We start from the raw sequence: 20,646 nt of genomic DNA, 5'->3' as shown, positions 1-20,646 counted from the left end.
ACACACACACACACACACACACACACACACACACACACACACACACACACATATATATATGTACACGCACACACGAACACACACACACCTCATTACAAAAAAGAAAAAGAGAAAAGAGAAGCTTGTTCCAGTTCTCCTGGAACAAAGGCCTTATTCTGTGGTGGTCCGTGTTCTGTGGGCATTCAGGAGCTTTTCTGGGGGGCTCGGGAACTGTTACAATCTGAGGGGCCTGTTGGTTGACCTGTCAATGTTGCCCCTTGTTCAGGGGAGGAGAGGAAAGAGAGGAAGAAGGAGATGGTTGGATGGGAGTGGGGAGGCTACAGTGGGTGCTATATGAAACATTAGCTCTCTCCCTGTCCTCTCCCAAGCAGATGCAATCCAGCAAGCCAGACATCCATCCACCCCAGTGGGCTCTCCCTCCCCGGTCTCCCCCAGCACTGTGCCTGTTCCCAGGTTGGGTGTCCCTTGCGGTCCCCCTGGGGAGCCTCAGTGCTCTGGGTGTTGGTGTGACCACTGAGATTTATAGACTCCCTACTGAGAGCATCTCCTTAATGCAGACAATGGGGTGCATTTATTGGCAGCCTGAGCGTGCTGATCCCTTAAAGTCACTCCTCTCTGCTAGGGAACCAGCCTTGTGGCTCTTTTCTAAGAGCTTTTCAGCTGGCCGCACAAAGCAGCTTGGCCCACAAGCAAGCAGGACTCACTCAGTCACTTAGTCACTCACTCAGTCAGTCACTCACTCAGTCATTCAGTCACTCAGTCACTCAGTCAGTCAGTCAGTCAGTCACTCAGTCAGTCAGTCACTCAGTCACTCAGTCACTCACTCACTCACTCACTCACTCACTCACTCACTCACTCACTCACTCACTCACTCAGTCACTCACAGACCTTTTGGGGGGCATGTGATCAACTACAAAATTGTGCCTAAACACACTCAAAGACTAATTGAGAAATCATTAGAAGAAGAGGAGAAAGAAGCCCAATCTGATGAGGAAAGTATTCAACTAAACTATTTTAAAATGGAGTGAATGCTGCACTTTTTGACAATGACCAACACAATTCCAGTCAAAATAGAAGATAGTAAGAAATACTCTAGTCTACCATGACTATATCCAACCTAACTCCATTTGTTGCCACAATGAAGAATCTCAGGGGGTTTCAAACTTTTTGACCTGTGACCCCCAAAAAGGAGTGCTACCAAACTTGCAACCCCAGGGCGTGCACATGCAGATATGCAGATGTGCAACCGCGATCACGCACACACAATCGCTGCGCAAAAGTAGCCTCCTTACAGCCATAAACTGTGATGCATTTTCAAAACGAAAGACAAGCTACAGAAATAAACTGCATTTTACATCCGCATTTGGAGCTGAAAGTCATTCATTTCAGCAGCCAATATCAACTAGGGATGGATGCATCATGTCACTTGTCTGGAGTCCAGAGCAAGCCACATCACATGGCCAAGGCTACTTGGAGTGGAGGTTGCAGGATTGGATGGAAAGCATGTTCTGTCTTGAACCCGAATCTGGTCTTACTGGAGATGTTGATCTGGCGAATCTTCTTTAAGCCCATTAACTTGCCATTCACCAGATTTTCACGCTAACTAATGTCAAAATGTGTGATAGTTGCTAATCAAAACTCCATATTTGGTGAGTAACAACATATTTCTAGTGTTCTTATTTTTTCTTATATTTATTTCTCTTAATCTACTACTGCCTCATCTTCACCAGAACAGAACCTGGTGATTTGATTGATCCGTTTCATATTTCAGATAGTTGTAACAACCTTTGTCTGTTGCCAGTTCGTCTTGTTTGTCAAGTTAACCAGCGTTTTTATGTCTCAGCTCCTGCTTTTCCCCGTCTCTATTTTTCATGCCCTATTGGTTTACTGACCCTTGCCTGTCTTGACTTTGAGCCCACCTGCCTGACTACTCTGCCTGCCCCTGACCCTGAGCCTGCCTGCCGTCCAGTACCGTTGCCCCACCTCTGGTTAACTGACCCCTGGTTTACTGACCTGTCTATTGCCTGCCCCTGTTGGAATATTAAACCATTGTTAATTCGACGTAGTCTGCATCTGGGTCTTACCTTCATACCTGATAATAGGCCTAGTTTGGATTTCTACTGGCTAAGATAAGCAGCTGTAACATCGAACGGCCTTCAATATTATTGGATGAAGATGTAACATGTTCTGGCCAATTTCAAGTTTTAATGTCACATGCACAAGTACAGTGAAATGCCTTTCAGCTCTAACCCCAAACAATGCAGGAATCAATAACAATGTAATACTAAAGAAAACATAAGGTAGAACAAAAATGACTAAAGTGTCTTTTATATGGATGATGAACATAGGCTACTCTGTTTGTGCCAGTTAAACCTGAAACCACCCTCTCTCCACTAATAATTAGCTCGGATTGCCCTCTTTGTCACTTCTTGCTGACAAAACTCCAAGGGTGACTTCCAGAAATGGGTGAGGGGATCAATAACCCCTTCAACTTTGGGACACACAAGTGACTTCAATGAGGAAATTAATGTTCAACATTTGAATAATAAAAGAAACGTGAAATTCAAACGAACAAATTCCCTGTCGATTTGCAAGATACAAAACAATGTTACAGTTAGATATTACATTTGGGTTCTATTTGTTACAGGCTTTGAAATCACATACAAACACATGTACGTGACATGTACATTGTTTTGTATTAAATTGCACAAATTCCCAAAATATCGTGGAGCTTGTCGGGATAGCACTTTGCTCTGGGGCCTGCATCCATGCTGGCTCGGTGGAAGTGGCTATCAGAGGGTCTAATGAACCCCTACACCCTGGATCATTTTCACTCCCTCAGCTTTGGGACGTTGCAAATCGCGGAAGCGAGCATGAAAGTGCAAATGGAATGCCAAGGGGCGAGGAGGGGGGAAGGGGGTGATTTGGGATTCAGCCAAGTTCTGTATGGTCAATAATCTGGATATTTGCTCCAGCCTTTTCTGCACCAATGATGATGACTGGTCAACAATCAAGACGCATAATGTTTTGGTTCTGAAGCAATGATGAGAATTTAAACGACGACTAACGTTGTTGGAAAAAATGATGCAAGCAGGGAAAGGGCCCTTTGGAGACTAGAATGCCAATGGCCATGTGCTCTACACAGGTAGAAACCTATCCTATTACAATCACACATGTTGACGTTTATTGTCATGAGTTTTGACTTGGAGGCTGAACTTCACGATTTCCTATTAGATAGGCCAGCTGCAAAGTCAAGTATGTTGTAAAAATGTATCAAAACTAAAATGAGCTTTTTAAGGTGCGGGTTAGGCATTAGGGTTAGCAGTGTGGTTAAGGTTAACTTTAAGTTTAGGTTTAAAATCAGATTATGCTTACTTATTTTCTTGTGTTCTAGAAATGTCTTATTGACATTTCAAGACTCCCGATGCCGACAGAGATGGCCGCCTCGCTTCGCGTTCCTAGGAAACTATGCAGTTTTTTGTTTTTTTACGTGTTATTTCTTACATTAGTACCCCAGGTCATCTTAGGTTTCATTACATACAGTCGAGAAGAACTACTGTATATAAGATCAGCGTCAACTCACCATCAGTACGACCAAGAACATGTTTTTCGCGATGCGGATCCTGTGTTCTGCCTTACAAACAGGACAACGGAATGGATCGCATGCAGCGACCCAAAAAAACGACTCTGAAAAAGAGGGAAACGAGGCGGTCTTCTGGTCAGACTCCGGAGAGGGGCACATCGTGCACCACTTCCTAGCATTCTTCTTGCCAATGTCCAGTCTCTTGACAACAAGGTTGATGAAATCCAAGCAAGGGTAGCATTCCAGAGGGACATCAAAGACATCAAAGACTGTAACGTTCTGTGCTTCACGGAAACATGGCTCACTGGAGAGACGCTATCCGAAGCGGTGCAGCCAACGGGTTTCTCCACGCATCGCGCCGACAGAAACAAATACTTCCGGTTCCGGTTGGAGCGAGCGGTCGCATCTACACTTCGGTCCGCAGGTAGTATAACTTTTCATTACATTTCGTTATAGTACAACGGTTTGATTTGTCTAATCTTAGCAATTTCTTCTTAGCCAGCTACATAGCCGTCTTTGTATCAACGACAATTGCATAATTATCGTATTTCGTCGTCCTAACGTATCTGCCCAGCAGCTAGCTAAGCAGCTAGCTAACATCCACTGTCCACTAGCACTGTAGAAACTATTACACTCAACTGAACGACTCGATTAGCGTAGTGTCAGCTAGCTACATAGTTGTCTTCGCTGTTTTCGTATCCAAGATAATTGTGCAGTTTAGAGTGTGTAGACTTAGAGTGATTATCTTAATTTACCGAGGTTAGCTAGCCAGCTATTTGTCGTCCTTAACGTAGGAAATGCTGCTAGCTAGCTAGCCAACAGCTAGCCAACCTCTACCGAATTGAACTCCAACTACCCGGTCAACATTCCGCGTCGCTCCACAGGTAGTATCACATTTTCATTTCACTTCATTACAGTACAACGGTTTGATTTGTTTGATCGTAGCTAGCCAGCTACATAGCCGTCTTTGTATCTAAGACAATTGTGTAGTCTAGAGCGATTTTCTAGGTTAGCTGACCAGCTATTGTCGTTCTTCTAACGTAGCTAGCCAGCTAGCCCCCGAATAGCAGCACTGTAGTAACTATTACAGTACAACGGTTTGTTTTGTTTGATCGTAGCTAGCTAGCTACATAGCCGTCTTTGTATCTAAGACAATTGTGTAGCCTAGAGCGATTTTCTAGGTTAGCTAGCCAGCTATTGTCGTTCTTTTAAAGTAACGTAACGCAATTAACCTGCTAGCTAGCCAGCTAGCCCCCGAATAGCAGCACTGTAGAAACTATTACACTCGACGGAACGACTTGATTAGTGTAGTGTCAACATCGCAGCCACTACCAGCTAGCCTACTCCAGCAGTACTGTATCATTTCAATCATTTTAGTCAATAAGATTCTTGCTACGTAAGCTTAACTTTCTGAACATTCGAGACGTGTAGTCCACTTGTCATTCCAATCTCCTTTGCATTAGCGTAGCCTCTTCTGTACCCTGTTAACTATGTGTCTATCTATCCCTGTTCTCTCCTCTCTGCACAGACCATACAAACGCTCCACACCGCGTGGCCGCGGCCACCTAATCTGGTGGTCCCAGCGCGCACGACCCACGTGGAGTTCCTGGTCTCCGGTAGCCTCTGGAACTGCCGATCTGCGGCCAACAAGGCAGAGTTCATCTCAGCCTATGCCTCCCTCCAGTCCCTCGACTTCCTGGCACTGACGGAAACATGGATCACCACAGATAACACTGCTACTCCTACTGCTCTCTCTTCGTCCGCCCACGTGTTCTCGCACACCCCGAGAGCTTCTGGTCAGCGGGGTGGTGGCACCGGGATCCTCATCTCTCCCAAGTGGTCATTCTCTCTCTCTCCCCTTACCCATCTATCTATCGCCTCCTTTGAATTCCATGCTGTCACAGTTACCAGCCCTTTCAAGCTTAACATCCTTATCATTTATCGCCCTCCAGGTTCCCTCGGAGAGTTCATCAATGAGCTTGATGCCTTGATAAGCTCCTTTCCTGAGGACGGCTCACCTCTCACAGTCCTGGGCGACTTTAACCTCCCCACGTCTACCTTTGACTCATTCCTCTCTGCCTCCTTCTTTCCACTCCTCTCCTCTTTTGACCTCACCCTCTCACCTTCCCCCCCTACTCACAAGGCAGGCAATACGCTCGACCTCATCTTTACTAGATGCTGTTCTTCCACTCACCTCACTGCAACTCCCCTCCAAGTCTCCGACCACTACCTTGTATCCTTTTCCCTCTCGCTCTCATCCAACACTTCCCACACTGCCCCTACTCGGATGGTATCGCGCCGTCCCAACCTTCGCTCTCTCTCCCCCGCTACTCTTTCCTCTTCCATCCTATCATCTCTTCCCTCTGCTCATACCTTCTCCAACCTTTCTCCTGATTCTGCCTCCTCAACCCTCCTCTCTTCCCTTTCTGCATCCTTTGACTCTCTATGTCCCCTATCCTCCAGGCCGGCTCGGTCCTCCCCTCCCGCTCCGTGGCTCGATGACTCATTGCGAGCTCACAGAACAGAGCTCCGGGCAGCCGAGCGGAAATGGAGGAAAACTCGCCTCCCTGCGGACCTGGCATCCTTTCACTCCCTCCTCTCTACATTTTCCTCCTCTGTCTCTGCTGCTAAAGCCACTTTCTACCACTCTAAATTCCAAGCATCTGCCTCTAACCCTAGGAAGCTCTTTGCCACCTTCTCCTCCCTCCTGAATCCTCCTCCCCCCCCTCCTCCCTCTCTGCAGATGACTTCGTCAACCATTTTGAAAAGAAGGTCGACGACATCCGATCCTCGTTTGATAAGTCAAACGACACCGCTGGTTCTGCTCACACTGCCCTACCCTGTGCTCTGACCTCTTTCTCCCCTCTCTCTCCAGATGAAATCTCGCTTCTTGTGACGGCCGGCCGCCCAACAACCTGCCCGCTCGACCCTATCCCCTCCTCTCTTCTCCAGACCATTTCCGGGGACCTTCTCCCTTACCTCACCTCGCTCATCAACTCATCCCTGACCGCTGGCTACATCCCTTCCGTCTTCAAGAGAGCGAGAGTTGCACCCCTTCTGAAAAAACCTACACTCGATCCCTCCGATGTCAACAACTACAGACCAGTATCCCTTCTTTCTTTTCTCTCCAAAACTCTTGAACGTGCCGTCCTTGGCCAGCTCTCCCGCTATCTCTCTCAGAATGACCTTCTTGATCCAAATCAGTCAGGTTTCAAGACTAGTCATTCAACTGAGACTGCTCTTCTCTGCATCACGGAGGCGTTCCGCGCTGCTAAAGCTAACTCTCTCTCCTCTGCTCTCATCCTTCTAGACCTATCGGCTGCCTTCGATACTGTGAACCATCAGATCCTCCTCTCCACCCTCTCCGAGTTGGGCATCTCCGGCGCGGCCCACGCTTGGATTGCGTCCTACCTGACAGGTCGCTCCTACCAGGTGGCGTGGCGAGAATCTGTCTCCTCGCCACGCGCTCTCACCACTGGTGTCCCCCAGGGCTCTGTTCTAGGCCCTCTCCTATTCTCGCTATACACCAAGTCACTTGGCTCTGTCATAACCTCACATGGTCTCTCCTATCATTGCTATGCAGACGACACACAATTAATCTTCTCCTTTCCCCCTTCTGATGACCAGGTGGCGAATCGCATCTCTGCATGTCTGGCAGACATATCAGTGTGGATGACGGATCACCACCTCAAGCTGAACCTCGGCAAGACGGAGCTGCTCTTCCTCCCGGGGAAGGACTGCCCGTTCCATGATCTCGCCATCACGGTTGACAACTCCATTGTGTCCTCCTCCCAGAGCGCTAAGAACCTTGGCGTGATCCTGGACAACACCCTGTCGTTCTCAACCAACATCATGGCGGTGGCCCGTTCCTGTAGGTTCATGCTCTACAACATCCGCAGAGTACGACCCTGCCTCACACAGGAAGCGGCGCAGGTCCTAATCCAGGCACTTGTCATCTCCCGTCTGGATTACTGCAACTCGCTGTTGGCTGGGCTCCCTGCCTGTGCCATTAAACCCCTACAACTCATCCAGAACGCCGCAGCCCGTCTGGTGTTCAACCTTACCAAGTTCTCTCACGTCACCCCGCTCCTCCGCTCTCTCCACTGGCTTCCAGTTGAAGCTCGCATCCGCTACAAGACCATGGTGCTTGCCTACGGAGCTGTGAGGGGAACGGCACCGCAGTACCTCCAGGCTCTGATCAGGCCCTACACCCAAGCAAGGGCACTGCGTTCATCCACCTCTGGCCTGCTCGCCTCCCTACCATTGAGGAAGTACAGTTCCCGCTCAGCCCAGTCAAAACTGTTCGCTGCTCTGGCCCCCCAATGGTGGAACAAACTCCCTCACGACGCCAGGACAGCGGAGTCAATCAACACCTTCCGGAGACACCTGAAACCCCACCTCTTCAAGGAATACCTAGGATAGGATAAGTAATCCTTCTCACCACCCCCCTTAATGATTTAGATGCACTATTGTAAAGTGGCTGTTCCACTGGATGTCAGAAGGTGAATTCACCAATTTGTAAGTCGCTCTGGATAAGAGCGTCTGCTAAATGACTTAAATGTAAATGTAAATGTACGAAGGGTGGGGGCGTATGCCTTATGGCTAACGAGGCATGGTGCGATGAAAGAAACATACAGGAACTCAAATCCTTCTGTTCACCTAATTTAGAATTCCTCACAATCAAATGTAGACCGCATTATCTACCAAGAAAATTCTCTTCGGTTATAATCACAGCCGTATATATCCCCCCCCCCAAGCAGACACATCGATGGCTCTGAACGAACTTTATATAACTCTTTGCAAACTAGGAACCATTTATCCGGAGGCTGCATTCATTGTTGCTGGGAATTTTAACAAGGCTAATCTGAAAACAAGACTCCCTAAATTCTATCAGCATATCGATTGCGCAACCAGGGGTGGAAAAACCTTGGATCACTGTTACTCTAACTTCCGCGACGCATATAAGGCCCTGCCTGCCCCCCTTTCGGAAAAGCTGACCACGACTCCATTTTGCTTATACCTGCCTACAGACAAAAACTAAAAAAAGAAGCTCCCACGCTGAGGTCTGTCCAACGCTGGTCCAACCAAGCTGACTCCACACTCCAAGACTGCTTCCATCACATGTTTCGTATTGCGTCAGATAACAACATTGACGAAAACGCTGATTCGGTGTGCGAGTTCATTAGAACGTGCGTTGAAGATGTCGTTCCCATAGCAACGATTAAAACATTCCCTAACCAGAAACCGTGGATTGATGGCAGCATTCGCGTGAAACTGAAAGCGCGAACCACTGCTTTTAATCAGGGCAAGGTGTCTGGTAACATGACTGAATACAAACAGTGCAGCTATTCCCTCCGTAAGGCTATCAAACAAGCTAAGTGTCAGTACAGAGACAAAGTAGAATCTCAATTCAACGGCTCAGACACAAGAGGCATGTGGCAGGGTCTACAGTCAATCACGGACTACAGGAAGAAATCCAGCCTAGTCAAGGACCAGGATGTCTTGCTCCCAGGCAGACTAAATAACTTTTTTGCCCGCTTTGAGGACATTACAGTGCCACTGACACAGCCTGCAATGGAAACATGCGGTCTCTCCTTCACTGCAGCCGAGGTGAGTAAAATATTTAAACGTGTTAACCCTCGCAAGGCTGCAGGCCCAGACGGCATCCCCAGCCGCGCCCTCAGAGCATGCGCAGACCAGCTGGCTGGTGTGTTTACGGACATATTCAATCAATCCCTATACCAGTCTGCTGTTACCACATGCTTCAAGAGGGCCACCATTGTTCCTGTTCCCAAGAAAGCTAAGGTAACTGAGCTAAACAACTATCGCCCCGTAGCACTCACTTCCGTCATCATGAAGTGCTTTGAGAGACTAGTCAAGGACCATATCACCTCCATCCGACCTGACACCCTAGACCCACTCCAATTTGCTTACCGCCCAAATAGGTCCACAGACGATGCAATCTCAACCACACTGCACACTGCCCTAACCCATCTGGACAAGAGGAATACCTATGTGAGAATGCTGTTCATCGACTACAGCTCGGCATTCAACACCATAGTACCCTCCAAGCTCGTCATCAAGCTCGAGACCCTGGGTCTCAACCCCGCCCTGTGCAACTGGGTACTGGACTTCCTGACGGGCCGCCCCCAGGTGGTGAGGGTAGGTAACAACATCTGCTCCCCGCTGATCCTCAACACTGGGGCCCCACAAGGGTGCGTTCTGAGCCCTCTCCTGTACTCCCTGTTCACCCACGACTGCGTGGCCACGCAAGCCTCCAACTCAATCATCAAGTTTGCGGATGACACAACAGTGGTAGGCTTGATTACCAACAACGACGAGACGGCCTACAGGGAGGAGGTGAGGGCCCTCGGAGTGTGGTGTCAGGAAAATAACATCACACTCAACGTCAACAAAACTAAGGAGATGATTGTGGACTTCAGGAAACAGCAGAGGGAACACCCCCCTATCCACATCGATGGAACAGTAGTGGAGAGAGTAGCAAGTTTTAAGTTCCTCGGCATACACATCACAGACAAACTGAATTGGTCCACTCACACAGACAACATCGTGAAGAAGGCGCAGCAGCGCCTCTTCAACCTCAGGAGGCTGAAGAAATTTGGCTTGTCACCAAAAGCACTCACAAACTTCTACAGATGCACAATCGAGAGCATCCTGGCGGGCTGTATCACCGCCTGGTACGGCAACTGCTCCGCCCTCAACCGTAAGGCTCTCCAGAGGGTAGTGAGGTCTGCACAACGCATCACCGGGGGCAAACTACCTGCCCTCCAGGACACCTACACCACCCGATGTTACAGGAAGGCCATAAAGATCATCAAGGACATCAACCACCCGAGCCACTGCCTGTTCACCCCGCTATCATCCAGAAGGTGAGGTCAGTACAGGTGCATCAAAGCTGGGACCGAAAGACTGAAAAACAGCTGCTATCTCAAGGCCATCAGACTGTTAAACAGCCACCACCAACATTGAGTGGCTGCTGCCAACACACTGACACTGACTCAACTCCAGCCACTTTAATAATGGGAATTGATGGGAAATGATGTAAATATATCACTAGCCACTTTAAACAATGCTACCTTATATAATGTTACTTACCCTACATTATTCATCTCATATGCATACGTATATACTGTACTCTATATCATCGACTGCATCCTTATGTAATACATGTATCACTAGCCACTTTAACTATGCCACTTTGTTTACATACTGATCTCATATGTATATACTGTACTCGATACCATCTACTGTATCTTGCCTATGCTGCTCTGTACCATCACTCATTCATATATCCTTATGTACATATTCTTTATCCCCTTACACTGTGTATAAGACAGTAGTTTAGGAATTGTTAGTTAGATTACTTGTTGGTTATTACTGCATTGTCGGAACTAGAAGCACAAGCATTTCGCTACACTCGCATTAACATCTGCTAACCATGTGTATGTGACAAATAAAATTTGATTTGATTTGATTTTTATTTCTTGTGTGTTTTTCTTCTACATTGTTATTTTTAGTATTACATTGTTATTGATTATGGCATTGTTGGGGTTAGAGCTTGCAAGAAAGGCATTTCCCTGTACTTGTGCATGTGACATTACAACTTCAAACTTAAAATGGAATCTTCACAATTTTGGAAACATATAGGTCTATGCTTTCACACATGTAGCCTACAACATGGACCAGAAAAAGGCCTAAAGAATTCCCAAAGAAAGGTGTGTGCTACACTTCACTGACATGCACATCCACAATATCACCCTCCGTCACACACACGCATCGCGCTCTGTTCTCATCGAAACACATTCCATTTCCATCCTCCTCATTTGTGTCCTCTTTTCTCAACCTCCATGCTCTTCCCATCCCCTAACCTTGTTCTCTCCAACACCTCTTTTATTCTCACTTCCAGTTTCTATTGTTCTCTTCTTTCCCTCATTCCATCTCTTGTCTCTTACTTCTATTGGTGTGTGTTTGCGTTTGTTCATGCATGTGTGTGTGCGTGCGTGTTTGTATATATGCGGCGTGCATGTGTTCGCGTGTGTGGTTGCGTTCGTGCGCGCGTGTGTGTGTGTGTGTGTGTGATTGAGCGAGTGAAAGGGGCTCCCCTTTCTACTTTAGTTTATGGGGGGGCTTTATCCTTTCCAGGTCCCCTGCCGTGAGGAAGAGCCTTCTTTTCATCCATTTTTACATTCCAATGCATCCTATAGACTCTCTAAAACCCTGTTAAATGTGGAGAAAATGGAGAAAATAAAATGAGTGAGTGATAGACGTCTCTGTTCTCCAGCTTTAGCACTCTTTCTTTCTATGGCCTATTTATTTGTGTCTTTTTTCCACTGAAAAGAAACACTATCTCTGTTTTTGAGAATGTGGCATGTCGAGGTGGGGTGAGATCCAAACAGTCGCAGTCAGTTAAGAACTCAGTCAGCTGGAGATTTATAGCGAAACGGATGTATTTATTTTTAACGGGTTACTACATATCAACAATGTAGTTAATAGTCTAAGTAAAGGCCTACATAAGTTATGCTGAATAGACATCAAATTCAGAGCTTCTCTACCGACTCATAGAATATTTATTATATGTGTACATACTGTATTTTGTAAATAAACACAGAATTCATAAATAGCTGACGAGAGACTGGCCTTCATTCATAGTAGTTCTCCAACACTATTTATGGTGCAAGAAATCTTTAAAGTTGTAAATGATCAATATTCCTCGCCAGTCACCAACTTCATTTTACATGTAATTTGATTAAATGAGGCAATATAATATATTCATTCTCCTAAACAAGTGTAACTTGCTGATGTAAAAGCAACTACAGAACCTCATTTTATAGGTTTCAACGTGTTTCTTTCTATAAAGTGACAACATTTCACAGAAGAGGCATTTGGTAACCGGTTACTAGTCCAAGTTCAAACCCCCGAGCTGACAAGGTACAAATCTGTCATTCTGCCCCTGAACAGGCAGTTAACCCACTGTTCCTAGGCCGTCATTGAAAATAACAATTTGTTCTTAACTGACTTGCCTAGTTAAATAAAGGTAAAACAAAAAATAAATAAATACCTAACTGGGTGTTTACGTTTCACAAATGTAAACACGCAAAATCAAATCTGTTTTGTCTCGTAAGAAAATGTGTTGCAAGATTCTTTTTACTTTGAAGTATTTAAGCTTTTCTCAGCAGTGCTGAAGAGACACAGTTCACACAGACACAGAATAAATATGTGCAATAGACCAGGGAGAGCACAGACTGACCCACGCTGATGATAGAACTGCCAGATTGCCACATTAGTAAATATGAAAACTGCACACACCCTCCCACCATTTTTGTTTACTCCGTCAGATGAGAGGCTCAGTCCTGATCAACCAACACAACAGGTCCCCGCTCCCCAGAGAAACCTTGATAACGTTATGAAAACAATGTTTATCCCAGATCTATTACAAAGTGGTATGAAAAATATGATTAAAATAAAAACTTAAATGTAAGTGATCCTGTGTTCCATTAGCTTTGAATCAATATTGTTGCAATGTTGTGAAAGAAGAAGTTTGAATTCAAACCTCTAATTAGTATCGTGGATATATTTGGTCAGACACACTCAGAAATTCTGATTTCTGGAGCTAAAGGCACAAATAGGAGATTATAGGAGCTATTTGGAGATGTTTCAGCTGCTGCTCTTCAGCATTTAAAGGTTAGACAAACTGAACTATGAGCTACAGCTTTCACAAACTGATAAGACATTGTCAAAGTCAAGCAGAATTTTTATTTTTTTTCTTCTTTATCAGCTTCAGAAGTATTTAACCTCTGGGGCTGTTTGTATTAGCATACTACTTTGAGGTGAACCTTTATTGCAAACAGAGGTAGTTAACAGGGCTGTATACCACATGGTACCCTATTCATTACGGACCTTAATCAAAAGAAGGTCACTACATAGGGAATATGGTGCCATTTGGAATGCATTCCAGCTCTGGTTGGTCCCCAGTTTGTATACAGAGCCCAGACCTATCTATACCTGTGGCCCTGTTTACATGTTATCCAAGGAACAGACCTATCTATACCTGTGGCCCTGTTTCGATGTTATCCAGGGCACAGACCTATCTATACCTGTGGCCCTGTTTCCATGTTCTCCAGGGCCCAGACCTATCTATACCTGTGGCCCTGTTTCCATGTTCTCCAGGGCCCAGACCTATCTATACCTGTGGCCCTGTTTCCATGTTATCCAGGGCCCAGACCTATCTATACCTGTGGCCCTGTTGATATGTTATCCAGTTCACAGACCTATCTATACCTGTGGCCCTGTTTCCATGTTATCCAGTTCACAGACCTATCTATACTTGTGAACCTGTTGATATGTTATCCAGTTCACAGACCTATCTATACTTGTGAACCTGTTGATATGTTATCCAGTTCACAGACCTATCTATACCTGTGGCCCTGTTGATATGTTATCCAGTTCACAGACCTATCTATACCTGTGGCCCTGTTGATATGTTATCCAGGGCATAGACCTATCTATACCTGTGGCCCTGTTGATATGTTATCCAGTTCACAGACCTATCTATACCTGTGGCCCTGTTGATATGTTATCCAGTTCACAGACCTATCTATACCTGTGGCCCTGTTGATATGTTATCCAGGGCACAGACCTATCTATACCTGTGGCCCTGTTGATATGTTATCCAGTTCACAGACCTATCTATACTTGTGAACCTGTTGATATGTTATCCAGTTCACAGACCTATCTATACCTGTGGCCCTGTTGATATGTTATCCAGTTCACAGACCTATCTATACCTGTGGCCCTGTTGATATGTTATCCAGGGCATAGACCTATCTATACCTGTGGCCCTGTTGATATGTTATCCAGTTCACAGACCTATCTATACCTGTGGCCCTGTTGATATGTTATCCAGTTCACAGACCTATCTATACCTGTGGCCCTGTTGATATGTTATCCAGTTCACAGACCTATCTATACTTGTGGCCCTGTTGATATGTTATCCAGTTCACAGACCTATCTATACCTGTGGCCCTGTTGATATGTTATCCAGTTCACAGACCTATCTATACCTGTGGCCCTGTTGATATGTTATCCAGTTCACAGACATATCTATACCTGTGGCCCTGTTGATATGTTATCCAGTTCACAGACCTATCTATACCTGTGGCCCTGTTGATATGTTATCCAGTTCACAGACCTATCTATACCTGTGGCCCTGTTTCCATGTTATCCAGGGCACAGACCTATCTATACCTGTGGCCCTGTTGATATGTTATCCAGTTCACAGACCTATCTATACCTGTGGCCCTGTTGATATGTTATCCAGTTCACAGACCTATCTATACCTGTGGCCCTGTTGATATGTTATCCAGTTCACAGACCTATCTATACCTGTGGCCCTGTTGATATGTTATCCAGTTCACAGACCTATCTATACCTGTGGCCCTGTTTCCATGTTCTCCAGGGCCCAGACCTATCTATACCTGTGGCCCTGTTTCCATGTTCTCCAGGGCCCAGACCTATCTATACCTGTGGCCCTGTTTCCATGTTATCCAGGGCCCAGACCTATCTATACCTGTGGCCCTGTTGATATGTTATCCAGTTCACAGACCTATCTATACCTGTGGCCCTGTTTCCATGTTATCCAGTTCACAGACCTATCTATACTTGTGAACCTGTTGATATGTTATCCAGTTCACAGACCTATCTATACTTGTGAACCTGTTGATATGTTATCCAGTTCACAGACCTATCTATACCTGTGGCCCTGTTGATATGTTATCCAGTTCACAGACCTATCTATACCTGTGGCCCTGTTGATATGTTATCCAGGGCATAGACCTATCTATACCTGTGGCCCTGTTGATATGTTATCCAGTTCACAGACCTATCTATACCTGTGGCCCTGTTGATATGTTATCCAGTTCACAGACCTATCTATACCTGTGGCCCTGTTGATATGTTATCCAGGGCACAGACCTATCTATACCTGTGGCCCTGTTGATATGTTATCCAGTTCACAGACCTATCTATACTTGTGAACCTGTTGATATGTTATCCAGTTCACAGACCTATCTATACCTGTGGCCCTGTTGATATGTTATCCAGTTCACAGACCTATCTATACCTGTGGCCCTGTTGATATGTTATCCAGGGCATAGACCTATCTATACCTGTGGCCCTGTTGATATGTTATCCAGTTCACAGACCTATCTATACCTGTGGCCCTGTTGATATGTTATCCAGTTCACAGACCTATCTATACCTGTGGCCCTGTTGATATGTTATCCAGTTCACAGACCTATCTATACTTGTGGCCCTGTTGATATGTTATCCAGTTCACAGACCTATCTATACCTGTGGCCCTGTTGATATGTTATCCAGTTCACAGACCTATCTATACCTGTGGCCCTGTTGATATGTTATCCAGTTCACAGACATATCTATACCTGTGGCCCTGTTGATATGTTATCCAGTTCACAGACCTATCTATACCTGTGGCCCTGTTGATATGTTATCCAGTTCACAGACCTATCTATACCTGTGGCCCTGTTTCCATGTTATCCAGGGCACAGACCTATCTATACCTGTGGCCCTGTTGATATGTTATCCAGGGCACAGACCTATCTATACCTGTGGCCCTGTTGATATGTTATCCAGGGCATAGACCTATCTATACCTGTGGCCCTGTTGATATGTTATCCAGGGCACAGACCTATCTATACTTGTGAACCTGTTGATATGTTATCCAGTTCACAGACCTATCTATACCTGTGGCCCTGTTGATATGTTATCCAGTTCACAGACCTATCTATACCTGTGGCCCTGTTGATATGTTATCCAGTTCACAGACCTATCTATACCTGTGGCCCTGTTGATATGTTATCCAGTTCACAGACCTATCTATACCTGTGGCCCTGTTGATATGTTATCCAGTTCACAGACCTATCTATACCTGTGGCCCTGTTGATATGTTATCCAGGGCATAGACCTATCTATACCTGTGGCCATGTTTCCATGTTATCCAGGGCACAGACCTATCTATACCTGTGGCCCTGTTGATATGTTATCCAGGGCACAGACCTATCTATACCTGTGGCCCTGTTGATATGTTATCCAGTTCACAGACCTATCTATACCTGTGGCCCTGTTGATATGTTATCCAGTTCACAGACCTATCTATACCTGTGGCCCTGTTGATATGTTATCCAGTTCACAGACCTATCTATACCTGTGGCCCTGTTGATATGTTATCCAGTTCACAGACCTATCTATACCTGTGGCCCTGTTTGCATGTTATCCAGTTCCCAGACCTATCTATACCTGTGGCCCTGTTGATATGTTATCCAGGGCACAGACCTATCTATACCTGTGGCCCTGTTGATATGTTATCCAGTTCACAGACCTATCTATACCTGTGGCCCTGTTGATATGTTATCCAGTTCACAGACCTATCTATACCTGTGGCCCTGTTGATATGTTATCCAGTTCACAGACCTATCTATACCTGTGGCCCTGTTTGCATGTTATCCAGTTCCCAGACCTATCTATACCTGTGGCCCTGTTGATATGTTATCCAGTTCACAGACCTATCTATACCTGTGGCCCTGTTGATATGTTATCCAGGGCATAGACCTATCTATACCTGTGGCCCTGTTGATATGTTATCCAGTTCACAGACCTATCTATACCTGTGGCCCTGTTGATATGTTATCCAGTTCACAGACCTATCTATACCTGTGGCCCTGTTGATATGTTATCCAGTTCACAGACCTATCTATACTTGTGGCCCTGTTGATATGTTATCCAGTTCACAGACCTATCTATACCTGTGGCCCTGTTGATATGTTATCCAGTTCACAGACCTATCTATACCTGTGGCCCTGTTGATATGTTATCCAGTTCACAGACATATCTATACCTGTGGCCCTGTTGATATGTTATCCAGTTCACAGACCTATCTATACCTGTGGCCCTGTTGATATGTTATCCAGTTCACAGACCTATCTATACCTGTGGCCCTGTTTCCATGTTATCCAGGGCACAGACCTATCTATACCTGTGGCCCTGTTGATATGTTATCCAGGGCACAGACCTATCTATACCTGTGGCCCTGTTGATATGTTATCCAGGGCATAGACCTATCTATACCTGTGGCCCTGTTGATATGTTATCCAGGGCACAGACCTATCTATACTTGTGAACCTGTTGATATGTTATCCAGTTCACAGACCTATCTATACCTGTGGCCCTGTTGATATGTTATCCAGTTCACAGACCTATCTATACCTGTGGCCCTGTTGATATGTTATCCAGTTCACAGACCTATCTATACCTGTGGCCCTGTTGATATGTTATCCAGTTCACAGACCTATCTATACCTGTGGCCCTGTTGATATGTTATCCAGTTCACAGACCTATCTATACCTGTGGCCCTGTTGATATGTTATCCAGGGCATAGACCTATCTATACCTGTGGCCATGTTTCCATGTTATCCAGGGCACAGACCTATCTATACCTGTGGCCCTGTTGATATGTTATCCAGGGCACAGACCTATCTATACCTGTGGCCCTGTTGATATGTTATCCAGTTCACAGACCTATCTATACCTGTGGCCCTGTTGATATGTTATCCAGTTCACAGACCTATCTATACCTGTGGCCCTGTTGATATGTTATCCAGTTCACAGACCTATCTATACCTGTGGCCCTGTTGATATGTTATCCAGTTCACAGACCTATCTATACCTGTGGCCCTGTTTGCATGTTATCCAGTTCCCAGACCTATCTATACCTGTGGCCCTGTTGATATGTTATCCAGTTCGCAGACCTATCTATACCTGTGGCCCTGTTGATATGTTATCCAGTTCACAGACCTATCTATACCTGTGGCCCTGTTGATATGTCATCCAGTTCGCAGACCTATCTATACCTGTGGCCCTGTTTGCATGTTATCCAGTTCCCAGACCTATCTATACCTGTGGCCCTGTTGATATGTTATCCAGTTCGCAGACCTATCTATACCTGTGGCCCTGTTTGCATGTTATCCAGTTCCCAGACCTATCTATACCTGTGGCCCTGTTGATATGTTATCCAGTTCGCAGACCTATCTATACCTGTGGCCCTGTTTGCATGTTATCCAGTTCCCAGACCTATCTTGCACCTGTGGTCCTGTTGGCATGTTATCCAGTGACAAAACCTATCTGCATCTGTGGCCCTGTTGGCATGTTATCCAGGGCCCAGACCTACAGTGTCTGCACCTGTGGCCCTGTTGATATGTTAATCAGGGCCCAGACCTATCTGCATCTATGGCCCTGTTGGCATGTTATCCAGTTCCGAGACCTATCTGCATCTGTGGCCCTGTTGGCATGTTATCCAGAGCCCAGACCAACTACACACCTGTGGCCCTGTTGGCATGTTATCCAAAGCCGAGACACCTACAGTATCTCCACCTGTGGCCCTGGTGGCATGTTATCCAGGGCCCAGACCTATCTGCATCTGTGGCCCTGTTGGCATGTTATCCAGAGCCCAGACCTATCTTCACACCTGTGGCCCTGTTGGCATGTTATCAAAAGCCGAGACACCTACAGTATCTCCACCTGTGGCCCAGTTGGCATGTTATTCAGGACACAGACATATCTCCACCTGTGGTCCTGTTGGTATGTTATCCAGGATCAAAGAGCTACTACAGGGAGAACAGCGACACACACCGGGCACACACTGGGTACACACTGGGTACACACTTTGGAGTGCAGAAAATGTGGAGCAGGTTGTTAAGGATAGAAGGGTTTGGTATAAGAATGGTTCAAGGTCGAGCAGGTTTGTGAATATGTTCATATGCATGTGGAATGCAGTGGGCCATAGGGTCAGTGTTAAAGTTTATTATTCTAACCCTATGAGTTGATCTGAAATCTAACTGTAGTCCAAAGTACACCAAATGTTACCATATGCCATGAATCTTCAAATACACCTCAAGAAATGCTGAGTTTGGACTGAGAGCGATTTTACCTCTGTGTCATGACTTCCGTCGGGTCGCGTTTGGCGGTCAACGTCACCGGTCTTCTAGCCATCGCCGATCCACCTTTCATTTTCCAATTGTTTTGTCTTGTTTTCCCACTCACCTGGTTTATTTTACCCATATTTTGTTGTTCTGGGAACAGCTTGTTTTTGCATTATCAAAGTGCTCCAGTTGTTACCCATTTCTGCTCTCCTGCCCCTGACTTCCCTGCAGCCAGTTATGCACCGCTTACAATCTGATAATCCCAATTTAGTTACATAGCAGGTGTGCATCTACCATACTATATTTGATAATCATGAATGATATGGCCCCCACTAAAATAAATACAATTGATATAATAAAATTGTAGTGGTAGTATACAATCGAAGTGGTATTATTAAATACAATACAATCGAAATGGTATTATTCAGTCTCCATATTTATTATTTGTCGTAATACCACTAAGATCTCCAGCCTTATACCTCCACTCTATTGCCTCAACCAACACGGAAAGCCCTGCATTCTGCAATTATAATCCACTCTGTTGCCTCAACCAACCAGGAAAGCCCTGCATTCAGGAATTAGTCCACCACTCTGTTGCCTCAACCAACCAGGAAAGCCCTGCATTCAGGAATTAGTCCACCACTCTGTTGCCTCATCCAACCAGGAAAGCCCTGCAGTCTGGAATTATACCACCACTCTGCTGCCTCAACCAACCAGAAAAGCCCTGCATTCAGGAATTAGTCCACCACTTTGTTGCCTCATCCAACCAGGAAAGCCCTGCAGTCTGGAATTATACCTCCACTCTGCTGCCTCAACCAACCAGGGAAACCCTGCATTCTGGAATTATACCTCCACTCTGCTGCCTCATTCAACCAGGAAAGCCCTGCAGTCTGGAATTATACCTCCACTCTGCTGCCTCATCCAACCAGGAAAGCCCTGCAGTCTGGAATTAAACCTCCACTCTGCTGCCTCAACCAACCAGGGACACTCTGCATTCAGGAATTATACCTCAACTCTGCTGCCTCATCCAACCAGGAAAGCCCTGCAGTC

Source organism: Oncorhynchus masou, chromosome 24, assembly GCF_036934945.1.
Source record: "Oncorhynchus masou masou isolate Uvic2021 chromosome 24, UVic_Omas_1.1, whole genome shotgun sequence".
NCBI classification, from domain to species: Eukaryota; Metazoa; Chordata; class Actinopteri; order Salmoniformes; family Salmonidae; genus Oncorhynchus; species Oncorhynchus masou.
This window is presented reverse-complemented; position numbering follows the sequence as displayed.